Below are 25,265 nucleotides of genomic sequence, written 5' to 3'. Positions count from 1 at the left end.
CTGTGCGAGTCCATCGGTGGAAGGAAAGAAAGTCACCGAAAAAAACAGTCACAATTGTGGCTAAATAAAAGTCACACAATACCATAAATAATTAAAGCAATAAAACAAAAAATATTTTAAATCAGTTATTAACTAACAATACATGACTTCTACCCACTGACAACACAAGTTGTGTGCTGGCATCACCCAGACATTAGAGTGGAAAAATAAAAACATTTTAAAAAACGTATTTTTAATAATAAATAATGGATGGTTTGTTATGTTATAACCATAGCTTCAACATTATTATGTTCTGTTTTTTAAATACATCATCATTATTCAGAGTCATTGTGGATCTAATTTATAAATTATAGGTGTGCTAAAATAAGGGAAAAAAATAATTGTAACTACAACCATGTTTTCACGAAATTTTCCACCTTTTTAAAATACAACCTTCATACAACACTACTAAACCGTGTCACTACAGTTTTTACACTCTTTCTTATGGCCCGGCATGGCCAGGTGGGTTAAGGCGTTCGACTCGTATTCCGAGGGTCGCAGGTTCGAATCCCCGTCGCACCACACATGCTAGCCCTTTTAGCGGTGGGAGCATTATAATGTTACGGTCAATCCCACTATTCGTTGGTAAAAGAGTAGCCCCAGAGTTGGCGGTGGGTGGTGATGACTAGCTGCCTTACCTCTAGTCTTACATTGTTAAAGTAGGGACGGCTAGTGTACATAGCTCTCTAGTAGCTTTGTGCGAAATTCAAAAAACAAAACACTCTTTCTTAAAACGTAAGTAAACAGATGTCATATACATACAACACTATTGTCGTGTGGCTTCATCTTTACGTTCTTAAGACGATGAGTAAACTGAAATGTATACAAGTAACACTATTAGCAACTGACTTTAGGTTTAAGTACAATGGAATGTTTAAAAGAATGAGAATCCTGGAATTTTGGAAAAATCATAAAAAAAGTTTGGTTTTCAACACTTAAAAATCTTACCTGGTTTGTTACAACTGGCTGATAATATAGTACTGTGATGAAGACGGATTTAACGTTTACAACAATTGCACTAACTTTTAATCAAAGGAGTAATTTCGAATTTCGCATAATATTTATGTCTGTATTAGGATACGAGGCTGCAATATGGATTATCTGCGCTTTTCCAAGTGCAGGGATCGAACATAAAATTAAGGTTATATGACAAACGAAAATATGAAAAAAGTGTAATCACTTTACTTTTCATATTTTCGTTTTGATAATAATAAAACACACTATATATTCATTTATATTTTCACCTAAAATAAAGACGTTTCTGCGTAAGGTGTTTTTAGGACCTAGAACAATATAATACAGTAAAATGTGAACAGAGTGCACGTGCTTTCTGGGTCTAAAACACTAATTGAGCAGCGTATAAGTGTTTTCAGAACCTGAAACAGTATTATATTGTAATACGATCAGGGTACACATTTTCACGACTTAAAACACTAATATAGTGAAACGTGATTAGCGTACACGTTTTCACGACCTAAAACACCAATAAAGTGAAACGTGAACAGCGTACGTGTTTTCATAACCTAAAACACGGTAATATAGTAAAACGTGATCAACATACGTGTTTTCATGACCTAAAACACGGTAATATAGTAAAACGTGATCAGCATACGTGTTTTCATGACCTAAAACACTGTAATATAGTAAAACGTGATCAGCGCACGTGTTTTCATAACCTAAAACACTGTAATATAGTAAAACGTGAACAGCGTATGCGTGTTTTCATAGCCTAAAACACTGTAATATAGTAAAACGTGATCAGCATACGCGTTTTCATGACCTAAAACACTGTAATATAGTAAAACGTGATCAGCATACGCGTTTTCATGACCTAAAACACTGTAATATAGTAAAACGTGATCAGCATACGCGTTTTCATGACCTAAAACACTGTAATATAGTAAAACGTGATCAACATACGCGTTTTCATGACCTAAAACACTGTAATATAGTAAAACGTGAACAGCATACGCGTTTTCATGACCTAAAACACTAATATAGTAATACGTGATCAGCGCACGTGTTTTCATAACCTAAAACACTAATATAGTAAAACGTGAACAGCCTATGCGTGTTTTCATAGCCTAAAACACTGTAATATAGTAAAACGTGATCAGCGCACGTGTTTTCATAACCTAAAACACTAATATAGTGAAACGTGATTAGCGTACACGTTTTCACGACCTAAAACACTAATAAAGTGAAACGTGAACAGCGTACGTGTTTTCATAACCTAAAACACTGTAATATAGTAAAACGTGATCAGCATACGCGTTTTCATGACCTAAAACACTGTAATATAGTAAAACGTGATCAGCGCACGTGTTTTCATAACCTAAAACACTCTAATATAGTAAAACGTGATCAGCGCACGTGTTTTCATAACCTAAAACACTCTAATATAGTAAAACGTGATCAGCATACGCGTTTTCATGACCTAAAACACTGTAATATAATAAAACGTGAACAGCGCACGTGTTTTCATGACCTAAAACACTGTAATATAGTAAAACGTGATCAGCGCACGTGTTTTCATGACCTAAAACACTGTAATATAGTAAAACGTGAACAGCGCACGTGTTTTCATGACCTAAAACACTGTAATATAGTAAAACGTGAACAGCGCACGTGTTTTCATAACCTAAAACACTCTAATATAGTAAAACGTGATCAGCATACGCGTTTTCATGACCTAAAACACTGTAATATAGTAAAACGTGAACAGCGTATGGGTGTTTTCATGACCTAAAACACTGTAATATAGTAAAACGTGAACAGCCTATGCGTGTTTTCATAGCCTAAAACACTGTAATATAGTAAAACGTGATCAGCGCACGTGTTTTCATAACCTAAAACACTAATATAGTGAAACGTGATTAGCGTACACGTTTTCACGACCTAATACACTAATAAAGTGAAACGTGAACAGCGTACGTGTTTTCATAACCTAAAACAGTAATATAGTAATACGTGATCAGCGCACGTGTTTTCATAACCTAAAACACTGTAATATAGTAATACGTGATCAGCACGCGTGCTTTCATGACCTAAAACACTGTAATATAGTAAAACGTGAACAGCGCACGTGCTTTCATAACCTAAAACACTGTAATATAGTAAAACGTGAACAGCGCACGTGCTTTCATAACCTAAAACACTGTAATATAGTAAAACGTGAACAGCGCACGTGCTTTCATAACCTAAAACACTGTAATATAGTAAAACGTGAACAGCGCACGTGCTTTCATAACCTAAAACACTGTAATATAGTAATACGTGATCAGCATACGCGTTTTCATGACCTAAAACACTGTAATATAGTAAAACGTGAACAGCGCACGTGCTTTCATAACCTAAAACACTGTAATATAGTAAAACGTGAACAGCGCACGTGCTTTCATAACCTAAAACACTGTAATAAAGTAAAACGTGATCAGCATACGCGTTTTCATTACCTAAAACACTGTAATATAATAAAACGTGAACAGCGCACGTGTTTTCATAACCTAAAACACTGTAATATAGTAAAACGTGATCAGCATACGCGTTTTCATGACCTAAAACACTGTAATATAGTAATACGTGATCAGCATACGCGTTTTCATGACCTAAAACACTGTAATATAGTAAAACGTGAACAGCATACGCGTTTTCATGACCTAAAACACTGTAATATAGTAAAACGTGAACAGCATACGCGTTTTCATGACCTAAAACACTGTAATATAGTAATACGTGATCAGCATACGCGTTTTCATGACCTAAAACACTGTAATATAGTAATACGTGAACAGCATACGCGTTTTCATGACCTAAAACACTGTAATATAGTAAAACGTGAACAGCGTATGCGTGTTTTCATAGCCTAAAACACTGTAATATAGTAAAACGTGAACAGCGTATGCGTGTTTTCATGACCTAAAACACTGTAATATAGTAAAACGTGAACAGCCTATGCGTGTTTTCATAGCCTAAAACACTGTAATATAGTAAAACGTGATCAGCGCACGTGTTTTCATAACCTAAAACACTAATATAGTGAAACGTGATTAGCGTACACGTTTTCACGACCTAAAACACTAATAAAGTGAAACGTGAACAGCGTACGTGTTTTCATAACCTAAAACACTGTAATATAGTAAAACGTGATCAGCATACGCGTTTTCATGACCTAAAACACTGTAATATAGTAAAATGTGAAAACAGTTTACGTTTGCAAGCTCTGTATAACACTGTTTTCGAAACAACGGAAAGCGATGACAGATTAAAAATAGTGAAATAACTTATACAAAACTGGATACTTTTTTGCTGATCACAGCGTGAATCAGGATGTACATTCATTGCGCTAGTCCTACACGAGATAAAGTGTCACACATATACGCGCAACAAAAATTTGTTAGCATATAACAGCCACACCCATGCGATCAAAGATAAAATGTACATAACAGAACTTTTAACAGGAAATGACGTCACCGATACAACAATATTAAGGTTTGGAAAACCGCATCACTACAGTAACTAATGTTGACAACGAGGTACCCAGCGGATCAGTTGGTACTGTTAAATATTTGTTTTAAAACAATATACACTTCTCTCTATAGTGGTGCATTAATTTAGCTATATTATCTCACGAAAGAGTTTGTAATCCGTAATATATGACTACAATAACATCTCCGTAAAAGACAGCAAAAATATAATGTTACAAGCTTTATATTAATATGTAGTCTTTATACATACATTCAAACAATCACGCAACACCTTCCTCACTGTATCAGAAATACATTCAAACGACTACTTTTGTAACAATAATTCCCTCATTGTTTTATATTTACATCCAAGCAATCAACCAGTTAACAGTAACTTTCCTCACAGATTTATGTTTGCTTTTGTTTTGTTGTTGTCTTTTTTTTAATTTCGCGCAAAGCCGCACAAGGGCTATCTGCGCTAGCCGTCCCTAATTTAGCAGTGTAAGACTAGAAGGAAGGCAGCTAGTCGTCACTATCTAACGCCAACTCTTAGGATACCCTTTTACCAACGAATAGTGGGATTGACCGTCACATTATAACGCCCCCACGGCTGGGAGGGCGAACATGTTTGATGCGACGGGGATGCGAACCCGCGACCGTCAGATTACCAGTCGTACGCCTTTACCCACCTGGCCATGCCGGGCCCACAGCTTTATGTATACATTCAATGAATTAATCACTCAACAATACCTTTCCGCGCAGTTTTATATACTTACACACACACACACACATTCAAACAACCCATCACGCAACAATAAGTTTCCTCCCACTTTTATACAATCAAACAATCGATCAGAATACAGCAACTATAGTCAGTTTTAAAACGTTACAAAAATATGAAATACGCCGACACTAAGTACCAGATGGAAACGGTCCAGATGTTCCAGTGTCTGAACAAGTGCTTTTTTTAATATCCTGTAAGGTAAAAGACGTACTATAATTAAAACGTTAAAATACTGTGGACGGTAAATGATAAAATAATGCCTCGGTAAAAGGATGAATAACATATGTACCAAACATAAATTGCCCTAATTAATAAAAGCCCGACAAAAAACGCTTCACAAATGAATATCTGTCTTACTGTCTCATAAATGCATGTACATCTTCACCAGACAATTCCCAGAACACTATTCGGCCATATTTTGCAGAGTTGGACTGTACTTACACTTTAACAATTTTGTTATATTTGAAAATATTTTCTGATTGGCTATACTTTTATCAAATTACAGGACCGTAGTCATGGTAACAATTAGTAATAAAAAAAAAAATCATTTTTCCCAAGTTATAACTTAGTAGTCATCGGGACAAATATAACAATGTCTGAATGTTTCGCAAAAAAATATCACAAAATGTTCCAGTTTTCACAATCATAACTCATTAAAAGACTTTTAAAACTTGCTTTACACATAATAACGTGAACCATGTCAGCCTACAGAATGTAGCAGAATCTGATAACACCAAATTATCTTTTCTTACTAGAATTACCGTCTTGTTGATTATTAGTTGTTTCAAATACGTAATTACATTTTTTTTTTTTCCCAGACTGACAAGAACACCACGAAACACGTTTACAAGGGTTTGTCTTTAACCCCTAACCTCCCGCATGTAGGAAGAACAGGAAATAAATCGAAAGTCCCTCCTAACCCTACCCAACCTTACGTTCATCCGCCTCGATAACGTTAGGGTAATGTGAAGACATGGCAGTAATTTGGAATTAAAGAAGGTCGACGTTAAATAAAAGTTTAGGGTCAAACATAACCGGAGGGTGGTCAAAAAAAAAATCTTCTCTTCACTCCGCTTTTAAGTTAAAATTAAATAGTGGCTTAATATGAAATATTCCGTACAGCGAAGAAAAAACAAACAGGGGAGGAGGGTATTTAGAACTAAGCGAAAAAAACGTGGACGACTAGATACAGTATTTTTTTTTTAATTTCGCGCAAAGCTACACGAGGGCTATCTGCACTACAATAAAAAAGTGTAAGTTTCTTCTTATAAACCAGCACAAATCCAGGAAAATGTGGCACCGACGAAAGTGGCTCCAGTCAAAACATGCAAGATTTGTGAAATGGTATTGTTTATTTCTTGAATTATTAAGAACTTGTACGGTTATGATTGTTCTTAAAGGTTTTCCCACCATCCCCATCATGATTGATGCAATTTTTATTAATGTCAATTAACGTTACTATTTTATCACAACATACTCATAACATTATTACTAGTGTTTTTTTTTTGTTTTTTTTCTTTGTTTCACACAGTACTGGTACCATTAATTATTACCCGACATCCCTAACGCATTCCGCAGGTGCTATTATACATAATAATAGTTCTAACAATATTCCCAAGCGAATCCGGCAGAAATTAAGAGATAGTTAGAGTACTCGTGAAGCTACTGAGCATGCGTAGTTTTCAAACTCCTCTCTCGAAGCTACCACTTAAATTAGGATTCGGGTCTACAGATTTTTGCAGATTAGTTCAGTGACCAACGCATTAAGTCTTCAACATATTACGTTATTTTCTTACTTGCTTTTATCTTCCACAAAGAAAACACAACTAGATGGTCATTAAACGTGTATTAAGACACTGCAACGAAAGCGAAGAAAAAGGAAACTCGAGTACCGTGGGAACAGGAACCCGAGACAAGGCAGACAATCACGTCCGGCTGTGACCTTGCGAAGTGACAGCCATGTGCCCATGACCTCGGAACCGTGACAAATTTATTAATCTCGAAACTACTGTACTAAGATGCACTCCGAGATAGGCTTAAATATTCTTAAACAATGAAATAACTCTGTGATTAGAGATTTCTGGATTTCGCCCGCATAATAAAGAGCATGGTTGCACGCAGCGCCCTCTAAAGATATGTTAGCAAACCAACGTGAAAACAGATAACATACAAGTAATAATAATAAAAAATTTAAAAAATAATAGTAGTCTTCTGGCAACAAAGTTAGAAATAAAACTACAGACAATAACAAAACGTTTCTATTTTGTCCAATGTTTCGCCATCATGGCTAATTGTATAAAAACTGTTTAATGTTTTGGGTTCGACAGTGTTTATTTCTGTACGTTTGAACTTTCATTTCGATTTGATAGGAGTTAAGTTGCTCATGTCTTATCCTGACAAGATGTTAGTGATAAAACAAGATCTTGCACTACTAGCCCAGACGAAGCCAAAATAGCGAAACCTTGGCTGAAATGAATTTTTTTATTTTACATTATTGTGAGTCATGATAAGGATCGCAAGGCTTGACACAAAACCCTAATAGAACGTTAGAACAAAAGCAGCTTAAACAGTAAACATTCAGTTAGAAAACCTTTACTATTGACTGCTAAAGCTGTATACATAAAAATGTACAAAACAAACAGGCATGTTAAGTTTAAAAGAAAAAGTTTATTGGTTTGTTTGTAATAAAGACAAACATAGGATCAAGGGTACTCTGCCTGCCACGGGTATTGAAACCCGGTTTCTAGCGTTCGAAGAACACAGACATGTTGCTGTGCCACTAGGGGCTACACTACGTAAAGATATTGGGCTCAGACAAGTTGCTGTGCCACTAGACTAGAGGCTACACTACGTAAAGATATTCGGCTCAGACAAGTTGCTGTGCCACTAGAGGCTACACTACGTAAAGATATTCGGCTCAGACAAGTTGCTGTGCCACTGGAGGCTACACTACGTAAAGATATTCGGCTCAGACAAGTTGCTGTGCCACCAGAGGCTACACTACGTAAAGATATTCGGCTCAAAATGACCAGTAAATTATCATTCTTGTTATTCTCTTGCCAAACTATAACAAGAACCGATTGCTATATTGTACCCAAACCGTTTATAGAAAAGAAGGTTCTGTAAAGGTCGTTGGGATATATATATATTGAAAAATCAATTTGTTTCTTCTACATTTTACCTAAGCCAAAACATACTTATAGTTCAAATAAGGTTACCATTACTCCTTTAAGTTAGCTTTCTTACGAGCATCTGATGTTTCTATCAAAAGGTCAAGTGCAGGGTGAAACAGTATTCCAAGCCAATAACTACTTAGCAGGATGTGGATAAGTATTCACCAAAATTGGTGTGGAGATTCAATTGGCCAATGAGAAGATGCACACAAAGTTTCAGTTTTACGATTTTGATGGGTGTTTGTTCTTTTTTACCATTACTTCACTTCATGTGGGTGGATCTTCACCAGTTTTTTTTATTTTGTTTTTTTGAATTTCGTGCAAAACTACTCGGCGGTTATCTGCCCTAGCCGTCCCTAAGTTAGCAGTGTAAGACTAGGGGAAAGGCAGCTAGTCATCACCACCCACCGCCAACTCTTGAGCGACTCTTTAACCAACGAATAGTGGGATTAACCGTCACACTATACTGCCCCCACGGCTGAAATGGCGAGCATGTTTGGTGTGACGGGGATTCGAACGCGTGACCCTCAGATTACGAGTCGAACGCCTTAACTCACCTGGCCATGCCGGGCCTCCATTATATATCCTTGTGTTTGAGAACAAGGTTTCTTAGATCCATGGGAAGACGCACACATATCACCATTTTTGCATTTTCTGGTTGTTTGGGTGTTTTTGCATTTTTAAAAGTACTTCACCTCTGTTGATGGATCGTATCAAATTTGGTATGGAGGTCTCTTGAATCCATGCAAAGATATACGCAAACTTGCGGTTTTGCAGTTTTTATGGGCATTTTTTAAATAAGAGATGTAGTTTTTCTTGTCCAATATATATAGCCTTTCATTAATCATGAAATTAAATAACTTCCCTTGACGGGAGTAAATCATCATGGATCGTACCAGCTAGCTACTAGCAATGTTTATCATCATTACAATGTATAAAGTTAGCTACCATATAAAGTAAACCTTTGCCCACATATGATAAAAAAAAATTACAGCAAACAAGATGAAAACTATGAATTTAAAAACTTGCAAACAAAATACAGCAAACACGACTGGAGATACTGCAGACATTATAGATTCAAGCTACAAATCCCTAGTTCGACTACACCAAATGTAATTCTAGGTAACAGCATGGAACCAAAATAGGTGTTCTGAAGTTTGAGTATTGTTTGTTTCTAGTTAAACAAAGCAAAACTCCACAACGTGTTGACTGTGCAGTGCTCACCACGATTAACAAAACGTGGTTTACAGCATTACAAGTCTGTAAACACATGCGACAATGTTTAAGAATCAATTCTAATATAATCATTTCATCCTAAAGAGGTGACACACTGAAGTTTTGAAATACGGCGACACACTAAAATCAGCATGATTCAAATACAACGACGACACTCTAAATTCACCACGATTCAAATACAACGACACATTTAAGTCAGCACCAAGACTGGAATTTTCAAATACAACGACACATTAAATCCAGCACGAATAAAAAAGACAACACATTAAAGCCACCACTAAGAATGGAATTTCCTAATACGGCAACACACGCTAAAGACAATATGAAGGCCTGTATTTTTTTCTCGTATAAATCTACAAAAGTGGCAATATAAAGGTTTGATTCCAAAGTTCTTGTAGTATTAAAACAGTACCGACCCGAAACACGCAACCAGTATCAAATGAACATAAACAATGGTGGTCTCAAAGACCACGATAAAGTCGTTATTGCACGTATTATCACTCTTTCTCTGACAAATTAGGGACGAATACGTGGAAAGATGAGCGCCATTACATAAACGTGCACGTGAATCGTCGGTGATGCAACAGTATCTAAGGTGACCCAATGGTCATTAGAGGTCATCCAAAACACTCATACCACGCATGCTGTTGCCAATATTACTGAGAATAGTATACCACCTAACAAGGATTATACCACACAATACGTCCTTAGTATATTAGGAAATTATTCATGTCCTGTTAAACTCCTGTAAAGTTCTAGCCTTCGCCACTGGACTACGGGAATTCAATTGAAAGACTAACCATCTTTTTAGTAAAACAAAACTCTTAATTGAAGCCTAGCGTGCTTTTAACAACACCCGCGTCTTTAATCCTAGTTTAGAATGCAGCACAAATAAATCAGAGAACTTTATCCTATCACCTTTAATCAATCAAAAGTCAATGATAAAGATAGCCCAATGAGGCTTAGCTCTGAAACAAACTATCTGGTGTGATAAAAGATTAGAAATTAAAACTGATGAAACCAATCTGAGTTGATCTTAATGCCACAAATCATACACAAGAAATTTAATATATTTGGTTAATTACCCTCAGTTATATTTTCAACCATAAATTACATAACAAGCTAACCACAACAAATGACCTACGTCAATGTAAAACTTAATAACAATATTATTATTTTTTAAAAATAACACCCAACAACGATACCAAAATAACTGTGTAGAAAAATGTGGTGCATCATTGCGACATGTATTTCCTTTTGGAAGTGTTCCCCTAACATTTTATTTCATACGTACTTGTATACGATGCACGTATGCAGATTTTAATAATAGAGAACTGGTTATGAAATTATATAACCTGCTGGTGTTCTAGTTACTCATTGTCATAGGTCATTTCCCTTTGGTACCACTTAAATTCTCTGAATGAAAGAGATTGCTCTAAAGCTGGATAGCTTACTACACTGTGAAGTTTCAAAATCAACGCCAACGAGTAGCGGGTTTAATGACACCTGGTGTTATATCGTCACAACTTGGACTTACGGAATGGCCAGTGATGTGGTAAGGACGTTAGGGACGACGCTACCATGTTTTGTACAAGCACGATCATTCTGTTGTCTTCACGTTTTGTTCAGATCTACTTCTGAAACTGATGATTCACTTCGTTTTGAAAAGATCACTGTAAATAATGTGCGTAGTCTTTTATTGTTATTATTATTTGTGTTGTTTGATAAATATTACATTCACTTTAGTTTAAATACTGCTTTGGTCACTTTCTCCAATTCAACACAAGTCAAAAATTCAGTTTAACTCACTGGCACAATTTATGTCATTTGCCTGTTATCTCTACTTTCAGTTTCTACCGCTTAACAGCCCGAAAGAGCATTCCACCTGTTGATGGGGGTTCAATCCGTTACCGGTCCTAGTCTTCAGATTGGACGAAAAAGTGCCAGTCACAGAGTATACGTTTTGTTGTTCTACAAGGTGAATCACGAGAGAGAGAGAGAGTTCCGCCTCTTTCAAAAATCAAACTTAACGGACAACGACCCCTACTATAACAGTTTGTTTTTGAATTTCGCGCAAAGCTACACGACGGCTATCTGAGCTAGCCGTCCCTAATTTAGTAGTGTAAGACTAGAGGGAAGGCAGCTAGCCACCACCACCCACCGCCAACTCTTGGGCTACTTTTTTACCAACGAATAGCGAGATTGAATGTCACATTATAATGCCCCCACAGCTTAAAAGGCGAGTATGTTTTGGTGCGACGGGATTCGAACCCGTGGCCCTAAGATTATGAGTTGAGCGCCCTAACCACCTGGTCATGCCGGTCCTTACTATAATAAAGTTAGATTTGACCATTACACTTATAACACATTCATGGTTCCAGTATGCGATCATAATTTTGCGGTAAACGGACGGAACCATGGATCCTCGAATACACACATTAACCATAAAGCTACGCAGCCCCCCAGTGACTCAGCGGAATGTCTACGGATTTACAATATGAAAATCTGGGTTTCGATACCGTGGTGGGCAGAGCACAGATAGCCCATTGTGTAGCTTCATGCTTAATTAAAAAAACAACAACAACAAAGCTACGCAGATGAAAATATCGCTTACATCGTCATAGCAACAACAAAAAAAAACCAAAAAAAACAAACCCGATGAAGTCGTAAATTAATACTTTTAATCAAAAATCACCCAACATACATGTAGTTTTGAAAATAAGTTCATTGGGCCGTATTTTACTATTTAAACGTCTCTAGCTTTATAATAGGTAGACAAACAATGATTTATAAGAAAGAACTGTACTGACGGTGGATTCTATACGTTTCGATAGAACATTGTTCTGTTTTCTTAGGATATTATACCATCAATACAGTCCTTCCTTATAAATCATTGTTTCCTTAACTATTATTACATAAGCACAATGCGCTTCCTTACTCACTTATCTCTTTAGGTTTCCATGTTATTTTTTGACTATGAACACCGCCCAAAAACACACACACACCCATATATATATATATATATAAGGTTAATAGCACACAAGAACTGGGCGATTTCATGTTACTCAACAACTAATGTGGATGAAATATGCCACTGTTTTTCAACATGTGGTTTCACCATCATTAATTCTTAAATTTGGTGGTCAGGTAATCAGCATTGCAATAACAACTGACAATGTCTGTATCTGTCGCTAAATGCGCACGGCAGTGTTGTTGTTTTTTTTTAAAATAAAGTAAGACCCCATAAAGAGCGTTTTGGTGGTAACACGTGACCATAAAAAATGACAGTTTGTTCGGATTGGCTTAATTAGTTGCGACAGTTAAAAGGCTAAAAGGTAATAAAAATTATACTTGTTTTTCAGGTACGTGAAACTTATTACATCAGGAACGCTTGAGCAATGGATACATTTGGCTCGAGTATATTCACTTTTATTAAGTGAAAACAAACAAAACTAACGGACACGCTCAGTATATGATATTTTTTTTGCACTCTTTCACATAACAGACGATTTTATTTAAAGTCCGAGTTCGAACCTCGCAGATATTTTAAATATCTATTTTGGGTTTTGTTTACCAAAGTTCTCTTTTCATGAGCAGTCCCTATCAAGTGACAGTAGTGAGTTGGTCATCTTATGACCAATGTCCAGTTTTACGCATTGTCATAATTTATTCATCCTTCACAATGAGCTGATTTCTGACAAAGATTGTCAGATTATCTTCGGTGTTTTCCTAAATTAAAGCTGTTTAAAATAAACGTCAAATAAAGGATAATTTAATACATATATTTATCTACAAAAAATATTTTTTTTATCAGCCGGGTGCATGTGGAATTTTTATTTAAAGTATTATATTATGCTATATCAGTTAAATATATTCTGTAAGGCAGTTTGTACAGCAAGGTCAGCTAAGTGACACGTGCTATCCAAAGTTTTCCACCAGGCAATAAGATCGTCTTAACACTTGTTTTCAGGGCGACAGTTTCTGAACTTTGACATTCACCTAAAGTATTCATACCCACTCGATACATCTCACTGGACAGTGGAGAAGTATACAAGGTTTTGAAATCATACATGTCATAAAGGCTAATGATAGTGACCAAAGCTGACATCAACGGGTCATACGACTAAATCTTACCTTTCTATGTCATTAAATCAGCGATCAAAAGGTTATAAGATGACTAATATCCACATTTCTGTCACTGACAGTATCAGTCATAAACGAATGAAAAAAAAGACTTATTCTAATGCTGTGTTATCACGTTTGACATAAAAAGACGTCCCTGACTTTTGTATGTCAATGACCGAGTCTAACATGAAAGGAGTAATAAGACAATTCTGACCTCAGATCACTGAACAAGTCTGACATTAGAAGTGATTTTTCTACACTTACGTACATTGACCTTCGAAACTTATCTTCAATTTAATGTATAACTAAGCGAAAGGACCCAAAGCTCATATGAAACAAATATTAACTTACAAGTGTCCCTTATTTACCTTAAAGCCATTTTGTCTTTTATGAAAGAGTATAAAAAAATCTCAGCATCCTCGTGTGTTATATAGACTACAAATAAGGCCCATCGGAATCTTTTGTCTCCTCCACACGACATTCAAGGTAAAACATATTTATCACTACGTTAACTTGACTTCTACGATATTTGAACCATTTATCGTCGAGTCGTCTCAGTATAGTTTAATAATATTACAATGCCATTTCTGTAACTTTATTCGTTTGTTTTTTGAATTTCGCGCAAAGCTACAGGAGAGCTATCTGCGCTAACCTTCCCTAATTTAGCAGTGTAAGACTAGAGGGAAGGCAGCTAGTCATCACCACCCACCGCCAACTCTTGGGATACTCTTTAACCAACGAATAGTGGGATTGACCGTGATATTATAACTCCCCACGGTTGAAAGGGCGAGAATGTTTGGTGCGACGGGGATTCGAACCTGCGACTCTCAGATTACGAGTCGAACACCTTAACACACCTGGCCATGCCGGGCCTTCTGTAAATTTGAGTCGCATTAACCTTAATAAACAACCAGGACTAAAGACCAGTTTAGCATCGACAACTTCAACATTTATCAACACATTTATCGAACTTCATACAAATCTGACCTGCGTAGAAATTACGTGACCTAAAGTTGTGTAAAACCTGGGTCTCAGTGTTATTACTTTTAAGTTTCGTTGATACTTACATATAAGTTTTAAAAGGCTTAGGTACTTAAAATGGTGCACACAAGTGTACGCACCTAATCCCCTAATACCATGCACCTAAACTTATCAACTTCAATTCAAGATAATTCTTGGAAATTTTCAGCAAGTCCAATTATCGACAAACGTCACTGATGTTTCAAAGACTAATCTTATTACAACTTGACGGCATCCCGGTACAATCGCAAAGTTGACATGTAAATATCTGTAATGAAAAGCTCGACAAATATACCGTAAGCTTTGCTAATACCGCCTTCCTAAACTTTGCAGTCGTTCACGCAGTTCTGCAAATTACAACCCAAGGAGTCATTAGATAAACCTTGAAGTCACTGTAATTAGACATTCTAGCGGTCTTAAAGAGGTCATTAAAATCTCTATACAATTCAATAGAGGATAAAACAAGAGGGAATCCTCAATACATTTGGTAAGTTAATTTTTTAGGCAGGATTAAAGTAAATCTACGTAACCTTTTGTTTACCCCCTTTTTTTTATTATAAGATATACTTGTGTGCGCGATGAATACCAAGCGTTTGATGCGTGTACGTATACCCGATTCAGTTTTATTAATTATCAGGATCTCTGACAGACAATCTTAAAACTGAAATTCTTTTAGGCACGATTAGTGTAAATTAATCTATGACACCATGGGCGTGGTCAAGTACATGAATCAAAAGGGTTTGACCACTTGAGTCTAAAACTATACCTCATATTGGTAAAGAGATGACAGAGCTACGAGCTAAAAATTTGTACTTGGGAAAACTCGATCCATTCTATAAGATGCTGTGCCGTGGCTATAAAAAAAATAGTTATATAACTTTTTGTAGAAATCGTCTATACAAAGAATAGGAAATTTTAGTTAAATTAAAGAAACATTTCTGAAATACTAGTCCCCCTCTATTACAGCGGTAAGTCTACGGATGTACTACGCTATAATCAGGAGTTCGATCCCCCTCGGTGGACTCAGCAGATAGCCTGATGTGGCTTTGCTATAAGAAAACACTGAAATACTACATTAAACAACTTCTATACCAAATAAGTCGCTAAACGCTGTAAATGTATTAAAACGGTTAAACTGCTTGTGTACGTGAACAAATTTATTTCTTTTCCGAATATCTCTCGTCGGCAGTGAAAATCGTTCGTCACTTTGACAAGGCCCGCCATGGAAGATGGTTAAGGCACTCGACTTGTAATCCTAGGGTCGCGGATCTGAATACTGCTCGCCCGTTCAGCCGTGGGGGCGTTATATTATGGTCAGTCCACCTATTCGTTGGTGAAAGAGAAGTCCAAGAGTTGACGGTGGGACTAGATGCCTTCCCTCTAGTCTTACACTGCTATATTAGGGACGGCTAGCGCAGATAACCGTCCTGTAGCTTTTCGCGAAATTCGAAACAAACCAACCACTTTGACAAAGTTGCATCACTATTGAATCCTTAAATGGCTATATTCAGCGACAAAATTGCTACGAATCTCGCATATAGTGCCGAGCAGATAAACAGTTCACTTTTAAAAAAAATATTTTAATTTAAAAATTTAACTTTTTGGTATACAGCTTTCAATCTCATATTTAGTAATAAGTTTCACATTTTTTATTACATTTACTCTAGTACAAAGAAGTTTATATTCAGCCCTTAGAGATTATATTCATGAACATTCGCTTTTTACCCTCTTTAGCTCCATCTAGTGGTAAGTTCGTAATTGAAATAAATGCAAAACAAACACTACCTTGTATGATGAGTCAAAATAGTTTTACTAAAGAACCCAAAAAAACAAACAAAATAAATGAATTTATTTCCACTGTTGTGAAGTGTCATTTTATATAACATCTTGTAACTGGTGAATATTCCTACAGTTTTTGAATTACACTACTAAGCAATTATGATTAAAAATAACTTCATTATTTATATAACTAGACACAAAATATTTTCATTAATGTGAGTTAAGCTATACAGAAGAACCACCAGTAGTTGATATTTTAAATTGTTTTAAGCAATATAAAATTTAAAAATAATAGTGTGCATTATACCAAACAAAAAAATAAATCATTGAATAAAAAACAATGAAAAGAAAACCTCTGAATTTATTATTTTTGAAGGTGGACCACACTCGAAAAATAAAGGTTTGACTCTGAAGCAAACATTTGATTCTTCTCTTTCTTTCATGAAAATTCAGTTATTTAAGGATTATTCTTGTTAACATGACTTGGAACTAACTGTATTTATATGTTGAGATTGGTATAAAAAATTTCCTAAGTTAAATGTTATACAGTGAATTCTTCTATTTCATTCTGGTTACAAAATCTACTATTTTTTGGCTCGATATTAACTATTTACATGACCCACAAAACTAATGTTTAATGTCACAAGATTGTGGCGAAAATTCTCATGACTTTATTCTGCATTGAACTGATAACAAAGATATATGAAAATAATTATTTGCACTCTCCTGACGCAAAAAATAAAATGTTACGTTTTTTTCTGGCATGCTATTATTTATTATGTAGTCATTCATTGTTAGTTTTCAGTGCCACAGAAACAAATTTAATTAAAATATTTTCAGATTCCAGGATATCTAATGTTTGTTTTATTGCATATCTTCTGTTTATGTATTATTTTACGAATCTATAAACAATTATTTTATCATTACTTTGAACAATAAGTCACTGCATCTGTACCTGTATGTTGTTCACAATATGCCAGAAACATGAATCTTATTGTCATATTAAGTGTCTTAAGCTCAAATATTATCTTTTACCTATGCTTTAGTATTCCATTCAAGTATTTTATATGCTGCAAATATTGTAACTAATCCATGTCAATCTTTCTACAACCTGTACTCTAGATCCCATATTCACTTTTAATATATTCTTATGGAAAAAAAAAGATAAATTTCAAATTCCAAACACTAAATGGTATTGTAGCAGACATATGAATGTATTGTCAGATTTAATATTCATTTAATTATTCAATTCATGCTACTTCAGTTTATTTATTATCATACTTGAACCTCACAATGTTAATCCCTAGCAAAACGGTTCCTACACACTTTAATTTTTCACATGTGTTATTCATATCTTTCTTGCAAAGTAATTTTACATCCTTATCTTCAGTGTTAACATTTTACTTTGTGTGCATATATATAAATAATTACGTTACTCAATGTTTCTATGACTCACAAAGTACTGAATGGAACAAGTATGTTGAATTTGTTTAGTGGTTCTAATAAACTTTTTATGAGTCAATGGGTTTAAATTTGCACATATGTCACATGAAGATCAAAGTATTTTTTCTCAACAGTGCAAACAAATAATGACTTTCATTGAAAATGTTTTGTATATTTTTCTTTTCCAAAACTAAATAAAATTTAAGTAATTCATAAGAAAGCTTACTGCATGTTTAATGAAGAAAACCATCCATTAGGCACAATTTGTGTGTCAACACCAACCCCTCAATTCATGTGCAATGGAAGTACCAATCCCATACTTTGTGTTCAGATATTTCCTATGTTGCTTTATTATACATTCAAATGTGTATTTGAGTTTCTAATCATGTTTTCATACTCTATATAACATGATCAGATTGATAAGTTGGTGGACTTGCAAAACAATGACAGTGTGAAATTGATCCATGCCTTAAATAAACAACTGATGTGTTTGGATCCCCAAGTCAGTGTCAAATATAACAAGTTAGCTATGGAGGACCAGGAAGTTCTGTCATTTCTAACACACTTGATTAAATGTGCTTCAGTGCCATTAAAGATGGATATTTTGACAAAAAACAAGATGATGCATCAGCTTTCGTACAAGCAAAATTATCTTGTTCTGTTCTTCAATTTTGTCATTTAGTTTTTCAGCTCAAGGTTCTAATTAAAGTTGTGCAGTTCAAATGGAAATCTGATATTAAGTTAAAATTCTGAAATCAAAGTTTAAAAATCACCTTTAATTTAATTATTGGTTAATTAAGTTTTGTTTGTTTGTTTGTTTTTGAATTTCGCACAAAGCTACTCGAGGGCTATCCGTGGTAGCCGTCCCTAATTTTGCAGGGTAAGACTAGAGGGAAGGCAGCTTGTCATCACCACCCACCGCCAACTGTTGGGCTACTCTTTTACCAACAAATAGTGGGATTGACCTCACATTATAAGGCCTCTACGCTAAAAGGGCTAACATGTTTGCTGCGACGGGATGCAAAACCCGCAACCCTCGGATTACAAGTCGCACTTTAACGCTTGGCCATGCCGGCCCATTAATTAAGTTCTGTCTTGTAGAAATAAGTTGCTTTTCACTTTCTTTCATCTTTGGACAAATAATCCCCTTTAAATAATTATTAGAAAATAACTGTTTTGTTTTGTAGACTAAATGAATATTATTAATAACTATTGTAAAAAATAAAGTATAATAATGCAAATAATTTATTTCACAATGATTTAAAGATGGGGAGGACTTGGAAGACTCTGGTATCTCTGAGGGAGGAAAGTGATATGAGATGTTACAAAACACTGTTCTAGAATAATGCAGCTTGAAACAATGATTTTCTGAAATTCTAAATAATTAGTAAAAACTGTAGCTATGTTAATTAACCAGTTTGATAATTAGCTGTGCTGTTGTATATGGATCAGGGTAAGCAAAAACAAACCAATAACTCACTTCTAAATATAGCACCATATCACTGATATCATCACATCATTTTACTTGAAAATAAGTTTTTATAATTTTATCATAATCCTCATTTTCACTTTATGTGTTCTTTCTTTCAAAATATGAATTTCACGAAACATTCACTTTGAAGTACATTTCAAAAGTTTATGGTATATTTGTAAAGTTTCTTGATATGTTCAATATTTACAAAGCCAAGCTTTACTTTCCCTTCAAATACAACAGTAATTCTGAAAACAATACTGTGCAATTTCTAACTGAATTTCTAAAATACACACTTTTAATTATCATGTTAATAATTACTAGCTAGATTACTACTAGTTAGAATTTAACAAGTACTAAATTTTAACTAAAAAATAAGTTAATTCAAATGTTAGTTTCTAAAAATTATAACTTACTGTTACGAGTTACTTGCTCGAACTTCAGATTGCTTCACCTTTCAGAGAAGTCTAAAAAAATGTTTACTGTTAATAACAAGTATATCACATAAATACACTATCTTCAAGAAAATCCGTTTTAAAACCTAAGGCCGTTTTCTGCAAAGTTTAAATTTGAATTCAATTTTATTATTATTACGCTAGAACTAGTAAGAATAGAATATTAAGTTTTATAAGACAAGTTACTGGTAGTTTTAAGTAGATCACAATAAATTTTCTTACTTTGTACACTAATATTATAAATTACAATTGCACTTAATCACACTAGAACTGTTCAACTTACGTTTAACATGGTATTTACCGATATTAATCTAATTGAAATAAAAAGTATATACATAGAGAGAGGTTGAGTAAAGCGCCATCTTTAACTAATTAATATTTTAATTGCAAACAATTTAACGAATTGTTTTAACATTAAATTCTATATAATTTATATTTCAGTCAGAAATAGTACTTTAAGTTTAGTGCATATTAGGCACATCTAAAAGATAAATACGGGCTTATTTTATTACAAATTACAAAAAACTGTGTGCTTAATGTTTAATAGCTATATAATAAAAAAAATAAACAAATCTTAATTATATTTAAAGCCAGAGGCGCAACGCTGAAAAGTATTGTTTATTTGAGACACAACAGGATACGCTTGGAAATAATTCCTTACGGTTTTAAACATCTTGAATATTAGTGTCCGTTACACAAGTAAATGTCAAGCGTTGGAGGAATTTGGATTGTTTTACGTGGCAAAGAATGCCCAGAATAGATCCAAGTTCTTCAGATGCTCTTCCCAGTGCTCCCGAAACATTGGTCTTGACGTCTATCTACTAATGCAATATCTTACAATATGTCTTCTTGTCACTATGGCAGAAGTGGTTTTAACTTCAGCATAGTTTACAGGGTATAGTCATTAAGTAACTGTACAAAGTCACACCATGTGGTGAGATAATCCATCAATACTTTTATACTACAGGGCTTGTTTTTGTTTTGTTTTTTAATTTCGTGCAAAGCTACTCGAGGGCTATCTGCGCTAGCCGTTCATAATTTTGTTGTGTAAGACAAGAGAAAAGGCAGCTAGTCATCACCACCCACTGCCAATTCCTGGGTTACTTTTTTACCAACGAATAGTGGGATTGACCGTCACATTATAACGCCTCACGGCTTTAAAGGCGACCATGTTTGGTGCGACGAGGATGCGAACCCGCGACCCTCAGATTACGAGTCGCACGCCTTAACCCACCTACAGGGTTAAACGATGTTGTTTGATCAAATCATACTCTTTCAATGCTGTTATCCAGTGTGCTGTCATCCCCTCCAGATGTTTAAAGTTCATCAACCTGATCAATGATGCATGGTCCACTCAAATAATGAACTTTCCACGATACAAGTAGTGCCAATAGCATTTTACAAAAACTACAACTTTAATAGTTTGTTTTGTCGTAAAGTATTTTCGTTTAGAGCCGTGTAATTAGGATACACGATTATAGGCCCTATTCTGATCTTCAACTGTGACAACATTCGTACCTGCTTGAAGTAAAAATGTATTCTCAAAACAGCTGTTATTAAAGTTTTAATACCCATGCCAGCCGTCTCGAGAATACATTTTTTGTGATAACACTGCTACAATTCCATTATATAGTTAATGGTAGCTAACAAGAAGTGACAGTCTTGTCACGCATAAGCCAAAAGTGAGGCTTTACTTTAACCGGCCCAGGATGGCCAGGTAAGTTAAAGCGTTAGACTCGTAATCTGAGGGTCATGGGTTTGAATCTCCGTCGCACCAAATGTGCTCGCCCTTTCAGCCATGGGGACGTTATAATGTGACGGTCAATCCCACTATTCTTTGGTAAAAGAGTAGCCTAAGAGTTGACGGTGGGTGGTGATGACTAGCTACCTTCCTTCTAGCCTCACACTGCTAAATTAGGGACGGCTAGCGCAGATAGCCCTCTCGTGTAGTTTTGCGCGAAATTAAAAAAACTACTTTAATCGCTCCTCAGCGCCTGGAAACTTGCTTACATTTCTCACTCCATCAAAAGTGTGGCCCAACTTTAGAGATAATTCGTTATGATGTGGCTCTTTTAATAGCTCAAGGTGAAAATAATCTCTGGTAGCAAACGCCTCCAAGAACCTTGAATCCTCAATTTGATATACTCATCACTAAATTACGCTCAAGCAATCAAGTTTAGGACACACGATATTGTTTTGTTAAGTATTTCACATCTTCTCCATCCTCGATGATAAACTTTAGAGGCTTATAACACCAAAACTAGAGTTTAGATACTTGTAGTGGACACACGACAAGTGAAAGTATAACATTCAAAATCTATCCATTCACAAATTCTGAATTCGTAATTATTCGATTTATGTTGATTTCTTATTGAATTTTCTTTTCTTCCAGAAGAGGGCAATGTCGATGTATAATCGTTTTTGTAAAATGCGGTAAATTTGGTCGACTGTTTAAGAAAATTTTGTTTGTGGTGTAAAGTTGTGTTATGATTTGATAAAAAAAAAAAACAGAATAAATTAATATGAGTGAAGTATGTTTTGTAGAGGTTACTCCACATGATGGAAATACACCTAAATGGAAGGACATTACAATAAATACTGGTGGGCTATATTTTATCTTAAGCCTAAAGTGTTTTTCGGATGTTATCGTTATTGTTGATATTAAGCCTAACTGTAATGATATAATATACGTGTTCTTCATGCACTTGGTTGTTGGACATGAAGCGCCTGTAACGTATATGTAATTGGTTTTTCTTTTATAGTTTTGTTATGTTATTACTACTAGTGGCATTAGTAATAGTAACTTTAATTTTTATCATCCGATTCATGTCAAGGGCTGAGTGTCAAACTACATTTCAGTTTTCACAAATTCTTGATAAAACGTTACTTTTAGTCGAGAGTTCGCACACAAAACGTTCAAAATTTTCTGTTTAGTGTTTGATATTGATGATTTGCTGGTTCTGTGTAAGAATACATGGTATTGGGTACATCCTTTTATAATGCTAGTAAACTATATGCCTGATAATACTACCAACCATTAAGTTTTAAATAAAAAAAGAGAATACATCCTTTACCATTCCTAACAATACAGTTACCAGTACACCACATTCATTATTTAAAATTTTGCACTCTTCTCTACACTCTGAAGACACTAGCAAATTTTTACTAGTTATTTTTTCTATGTATTTTATTTGGGACTGCTTTTAGCAACAATATTCATTTCTAAAATTGCTGGTAACTGGCCATTGTCAATTATTTCATGTACCAAATACTTATACTTTAATATATATTATATATATAAATCTTCCACATTATGTTTGATTTTGAAATATTGAATATTAGAACTCACTTGAATTACATATACCAAGGTTTTACTATTAACTAATTCACAAATGTCAAAAGATGCTTGATTTGGGTGAAAGCTGATGTGCCTTGGTCACAATATATGGATCAACAAAGTCTACAGTACCTACTACTGGTAGCCACCTTGCACTGTGAAAAATATTAATACAAATTACAGTTCAGACAGCAAAAGCTGGTAAAGTATTAGAAGCAAATAGTCCTGACATTTGTATTAGTTACTGACCAGAGGAATTAGGGTTTTATGTGTAGATCTCTAGCTGTTGGTCCTTTCGGGGACTGCTGAGCTGGTATCTCTACTACCCCTAAAAATGTGTATGTATATTTTTAATAACACTTTAGTTTTCAGATGGGAGTGTGTAAATGGAGGACAAATAGCAGCACATGGCATATTTTTCACTGACACATTTAAGTCAAGTGAAATATTTATTACATTCTCTAAAGTTTTGTCTCTTGTATTTATCAGTGTCTACCTTTATACTTGTTTATTTAAGCACTATCATAATGGCTTGCTAATGTTTATTTCTAGTATGAAGAAAATTAGAAATATAAAGCATGAGACATATTGGAGGAAGGAACCTTGCTCGTGTCATATTTTGTAATTCCAGATTCTGATTGTATAAATATGATGCATGGCAGGAAAGTTGGGGTCAGCTCATTACAAGGGGACAGGGAAATATTTTCAGAAACAATGACAAAATTTTGTAAATTGTATTTTCACTTTAACATTTTAAGTCATTGGGTCATTTTACCAAGTTAATGATATTGCAGTTATATAGTTATTTATATGCTTTACACTACTATCTCATAAAAGTAACTGGTCCTGTCAAACCTGTAGCATTAAGCTGCTACAGGCAAAACTGTAACTGGGCCTTTGGAGCAGGATGATTATTGAACCTTTGGAATGTGGAAAATGTTTATTTTTACATGACTTCTATTTTATTAGTCTTTAATAGTTGGTCACAGTATTTCTAACTACTTTATTGGCAAAAGTGCACCACCGAGGTTGAATGGTATGAATCTAGCCACCAGGCTGATGTCTTGCCTTGGCAACTGATGAAACAGTTTATGGCTACAGTCTTAGTATTCCACTTTCCTGATACTTGAGTTGGGTAGGTTGTGTGTGGGAAATGACAATGGGGTGTTTCAGAACTGATAGGTGAAATAGTCTTTCTAATCACAATTATTGTAGTTTTCTGTACTTGGAAACTGATAGTGCAAATCACTGAAGTGCATGTACTTTAATACTTTGATATTCAATCATAAGAAACTGTGAATCTTACTTTTGAGATTCATAACTTATTTTTCTAGCAAAACTTTAATACTAATTAGTAATTTGTTGGCATTAATTAAAAGTCCTACAGTTGATCTATCTTGTAATATAAGCATGGTATCTTGGCTATAGGTACATGCCACAGCTTTGTGACAGGTAAAAGATTCTAGCACATTTTATAGTTTAGATGATGGAATTTGTTAATACTATATGTATTTTTAATTAGTAAAAGAACTACAGATGAGTGTATTATATCATAACTAAAGTAGAATTACAAATGTCTTCCTGTAGGTGCAGCCCAAAGTACTTTACAAGACATCAAACTTCCAGAATTTGCTGGTTGTTATTCATTTCAAGAAGAGAGTAGAGCAGAATCATCATGTCATAACAGATTTATCTATTGGTAAGGAATCCTAATCAGAACTTTAACAGACAGTTGATTTGGAGCACAATAAACTCCCATTCACAGCACAAGTATGTGTATATTTAGGTCAGAAGATAATACTGATAAAGTAATGATATAAATTAATTATTTGGGACTTTAGTTAAATATATAAATGTGTATATATGGATTGAGACATTACCAATTTTTGATGAATATATAAAAAGATGTTTTTTGCTATTTGGAATAACTGTTTTGG

The 25,265-nt window shown here is 34.8% G+C and overlaps 1 long non-coding RNA gene across 1 annotated transcript; it reads left to right on the top strand.

The window, feature by feature from the left end:
• The first annotated feature begins 22,399 nt into the window (after window positions 1–22,399).
• On the top strand, window positions 22,400–24,983 carry LOC143248230 (uncharacterized). The gene is made up of 2 exons (XR_013026826.1): window positions 22,400–22,592; window positions 24,916–24,983. It is a non-coding gene; the product is annotated as an uncharacterized LOC143248230 (long non-coding RNA).
• The last annotated feature ends 282 nt before the right edge of the window (window positions 24,984–25,265 follow it).

Source organism: Tachypleus tridentatus, chromosome 4 (assembly GCF_004210375.1).
Source record: "Tachypleus tridentatus isolate NWPU-2018 chromosome 4, ASM421037v1, whole genome shotgun sequence".
In the NCBI taxonomy this organism is placed as follows: Eukaryota; Metazoa; Arthropoda; class Merostomata; order Xiphosura; family Limulidae; genus Tachypleus; species Tachypleus tridentatus.
This window is presented reverse-complemented; position numbering and strand designations above follow the sequence as displayed.